At 40.6% G+C, this 4,830-nt stretch overlaps 1 long non-coding RNA gene across 1 annotated transcript in view; it reads left to right on the top strand.

Annotated features, from left to right (window-relative positions):
- Positions 1 to 720: 720 nt before the first annotated feature.
- Positions 721 to 4,830, top strand: part of LOC310703477 — a 13,366-nt gene continuing 9,256 nt past the window's right edge. The window contains exons 1-2 of the long non-coding RNA XR_014524171.1: positions 721 to 780; positions 1,362 to 1,507. This is a non-coding gene — a long non-coding RNA (uncharacterized lncRNA). The remainder of the gene's footprint in view (positions 781 to 1,361; positions 1,508 to 4,830) is intronic.

Raw genomic sequence — 4,830 nt, forward strand, 5'->3', positions numbered from 1 at the left:
TCTGGGCTTTTGGCGTTTGGGTTCCAAATTGTTCGGCTTTCGAGACGCTCGAAAACCGAAGTTCCACTGTACGAGCATGAAGCCACCCACGTTTCTTTTTGTACTTAGGCCATTGTTTAATCTCAGTCTGTCAAGGACTGTCTGGATACAGAGGAGAGATGGGAGGCACCAGCCAGGGAACCCCCCCTAGGGAACTCCCAGGGGAAGAAGGCTCAGATTCAGGTGGAGCAATGATGAAAGGGAGGAGGAGCTGACTTGAGGGAGGAGGTGTCAGAGGTGACAGGGTGTAGTGGACAGGAAGAGGCTGAGGCAAAGCACAGTTCAGACTCCAAGGCAGAGGCAGAAGCCAGGGAGTCTCCCCCTCATGTTGTGACCAGATCCCCTCCCCTCTGGTCTCCTGCAGAGAAATAAAATGGGCAGGGCAGAGGGGGTTGTGCATGGACACAGTGTGAGATTGCATGAGAAAAATCCTCAAGAGGAAGAGTCCTAGTGGGCTCCACATTCTGACCTGAAGTTCAGAAGTCTGCACTGAGGGTTTGTTAGCTTATTGCTAACAGGTTTTTGCTCATTGCAGATTTGGGCACGTTAATAAACCTGTTGCCCATTTACCGGTCACACCATTTTGCATCTTCATTCTTTCCTCCTCTCTCCCTCTTTCTGTGGGGCAATCTGGGTCTTCCTATCCACTGGATAAAATTCAGTCCTTACTGTGTTCTACCTAGAGCTCTTTCAAACTGGTGACCTGGGTGCAGAGAGAAGAAGCACACAGCTTTAAAAAAGGTTGGTAAATTATTCAATATACTTAAATTTTAAAACACAATATTTGTTTTTTTTAAATGATAGTAGCCTTAAGGCAGAGCAGCTTTATCACTTTTCAAAGAAAGTTTATAGAATGTGATAGCAATGATAATGCAGTATATCTGCAGCAGACGGATGGTTAAAGATTTCAGGATGTGCAAGATTCATAACTGTTTGCATTTTATAATGGCTTCTACAGAAGGCTGGGAGGTTTGTGATTCACGCTAATGCCATTATTTTTCTGCAAGGCCTTGCAGAATTTTAACAGCATCATTTTGGCTATTCAACAATAGCTATGCATTCATTCATGTATCCTCTGTCTCGACAGTTAGGATAAAATGCACTTGTCAAAGTTAGATAGCCCTATGCATTTTTCTTGTTATGTTAATGAGTGGGGGGAAATCTCATAAAAATTTAAAATATTTTATTGAAAATGAATCGAAAAGACAAAAGCAAAGTGTAAAGAGTTGCTCACTGTAAGGTAAGCTCAAAAGTGGTTTGCCGAAGGAGAATAGCAATGTCTGCTCTGGCTAAACATATGCAAATAAATTTCCTAACTTCAGCTGAAATGGGAAGATACAGTGAGTACATAAACAGCAGCAGAACTGTTTGCACAGCAGAGAAACCGCTCCTGGTCACATGCCTGTGAGGGCTATATAATTCAACACCCGCAAAATAAGATAAACTGCTTTAACCTATGGCAGAGCTGGTAAGTAGTGAGAATAACATCACTTTATATTGTGGTAACTGAGGTCTGCTTAGCAGATGCACTGATGACAGTGCTCCCCTTTATACTGCAGGTGGAGACAGGCAGCTGGTGGCATTACGGTGAATGGTTTCTATCTAACAAAGTGTTTTTGCCAGTGCAAGGATTCCCCCCCCCCCGTGCCCCCAGTGCCCCTGACCAAATCTGTTCTGGGTTCCCCCCTGCTCTCAACCCTCAGAGCAGATTTGGGGGAGGTGTTAACAGCAAAACCCTTTTGCGCTTAATTACATACCATCCTGGGTTCTTATTTAAAAATAGCTCCCTGAACATAGAAAACTGGGTCTCAATGAGAATGATTCTAGGCTAGCTATCCTTGACATATGCTAGTTTCTATGTGAATTTGTTCCCCCCTTGAGAATTTAAACATAAAGGCACTCTCAGATCATCACTACCACCCACAGTGTCAATAGTCCAATAAAGAACCTTTTGGCACTTCATGTTGTCTATATACAGATTAGGCTCTAACACAATGGTAACATATTCTTTGTTAAAGTCCATTCCTTACTATTTGTAATTTCACAGACCATCCACAGGGGAGATAAATTTTGGTTTTGAGGGGAGCTTTCTTTGCCACTCTGGGCACACAAACATTTTCCATTTCAGACTACCTCTTTGATTTACTTATAATTTAATTACTTGGCTTGGCTGTTGTTGAATTGATCTTGTTAGATTACGTGAGTCAGGGCCAGCATGGAGTTGAAGCTGAACAACACCTGATTTAAGTCCTCTGTTTGGTAGCCTGGCTTCTCAAACCCACAAAGGAACAGAGAAACAGAGGCCTGGTTCCGTTGGTGTGGGTTTAGATGTGAACAAACCATGGCTAGCATAGTGCCCCCATTTCCCCTCCTCTCCTTTCTCCATCACTCTTGATTTTAAATGAACCATAGTTCTCCATGATAGCCACATTGGCCTGCTTGCACACTATGGTTAGTGATAGAGAGCCAGTGTGGTGTAGTGGTTAAGAGTGGTAGACTCGTAATCTGGTGAACCGGGTTCGCTTCCCCCTCCTCCACATGCAGCTGTTGGGTGACCTTGGGCTAGTCACACTTCTTTGAAGCCTCTCAGCCCCACTCACCTCACAGAGTGTTTGTTGGAAGGGAAAGGAGAATGTTAGCCGCTTTGAGACTCCTTCGGGTAGTGATAAAGCGGGATATTAAGTCCAAACTCTAACAATCCAGGGTCAAATCGTGGTTTCACATCCTGCCTTAATTTGAAACCATAGTTTAAACAAACCACAGTTCCCTGAGTTTGCATAGAATGGGGAACTGTGGTCAGTTTAAAGCTAGAAGTGTATGTTTTGAATCTCCTCCCATGGCACGTGAAAGAGTAGAAAAATGAACATGCAAACCTGGGTCTTTTGTTGTTGTTTAGTCGTTTAGTCGCCTCATTTGTGTAGTTGGAGACTATGGATTCTCATTATGTCTGTTAAGTGTGTATTAGCCATTATAGCAATATTAAACCTCATGGGTGTTTTTATGCATTTCCACCCCTTACCAGAAGATCCCAGAGTGGGTTACAACCATTTAAAATTCAGAATTAAAAACAGTTAAAACAGGTTACAGTCACAAGAATAGGATAGGTCCTGAAAACACACAACTTAATGGGAGCAGGACTGTTTGAAGCTCTTAGAAGAAAAGAATGTCAGCTATATCTGTTAGGCAATTTGTCATTTTTTCACAAATGTTCAATGATAATCATGAAAAAGTGCAGAAATGAAGCATGTAATATCAGCATGGATAAAATATCTGTCATTCTTACCTATCCATCTTACCTGCCCATGATCTTTATACAGTAATTCAAAGATGAAAAATAATATATTTAATAAAGTCTATAGATTTACATTTTTGTGAACTCTGATGGACAAATGCATTATGAACCTTTTTCATTTCTCCACAAATCAGTTACAAAGTGTTTGACTTCTCCGACTTAATGAAATTAGTCAGTTTGATCATGTTTACCATATCCCACACTTTAATTATCCAGTCTTCCACTGTAGGAATCATGTCCATTTTCCAATTATGAACAAATTGTTATATGAGCCACAATTAGTAAACTGATAACCATTTCTTTATCATCTATTAAAATGAGTTCTGTAATATATCCAAATAAGATAACCTGTGAATCTATTTGGAGTATATATCCTGAAATGTCTATTTCTTTTATTGTGTTATTCCAAAGTATATTTATTTTAGGATATGTCCAGAAAGTATGCTGTATATCAGCATTATTATTTTTGCAATGCCAACCCTGATTGTTTGCTGTCCTATTTGCATGATTAAGTCATTGAGGAGTCAAATACCATTGCATGCTAAGTTTATAAAAACTTACTTTAAAATAAATGCTGATAGTTGCTGAGGAATATTGAACCAGAGCCAGTTTCCATATATCAGGGCCAACATTTCTTTCCCATTTATATTGATAAGTGTTTTTCATTGATTCTAAATTACTGATCATTTCACATATCTTGCATGATAATACTTGTGATTTATCTTTCAGCATTATATATTCAAATTCTGATATTTCTCGAAGAGGGCCATATCTTGTAATTAAACTATGGGCAATATTTCATTACTGTAGATATTGGAAAAAATTGTGGTCACGCCTGTAAAACTTCCTCATTGATTTTATTATATATTCTGAAAGAGCCATCTTACTGTCAATGCTCTAACAAACCATAGTTTTTCCACATATTAAGAGTACTTAATAGTCCTCTTGCCTGTATCTCTTCCTTATAATGGATTGCAGTTAATGGTGATAAACCTGGGCTCAGATTTAAAAAAAATTATTATTAGGGCAATGATCAATACATCATTGTATTCAGCCCATGCTGAAGAAATGGTACTCTTTCAGGGTTGAGAAATGCCCCACCCCACCCCCTGCTTGGAAATCACCCAGTGTTAAAGTTTGCCACGGTGCAAGCCAAGCATCCAGGGTGTTGCTAAGCAACCAGGGTGAGAGATTCCAGGAAGATGGAGGCCCCAAACTGAGCTTGGGACATGGCATGGTTAATCCTTCTCCATAGACCCCTTATAGGGGTCCCCTTTGCTATGCTGATGCCCTATGCCATGTCCACCCAGGCTGAAGTAAGTCATACCAAATGCCTAACGCAAATAAGCCTTACTTCACTGAGGGAAATATACAAATCACCTTGGATCAAAGTGCTAACTGAGGCTGGAAGGAACCCATTCCAGTGTTGTCAACCAGGGACCTGAGTAGTTAAGTGAGGCTTTCAGCCAGTTTCAGAAGATATATGCCCCCATCAACGT

Source organism: Podarcis liolepis (assembly GCF_965112155.1).
Source record: "Podarcis liolepis genome assembly, chromosome: 3".
Lineage (NCBI taxonomy): Eukaryota > Metazoa > Chordata > Lepidosauria > Squamata > Lacertidae > Podarcis > Podarcis liolepis.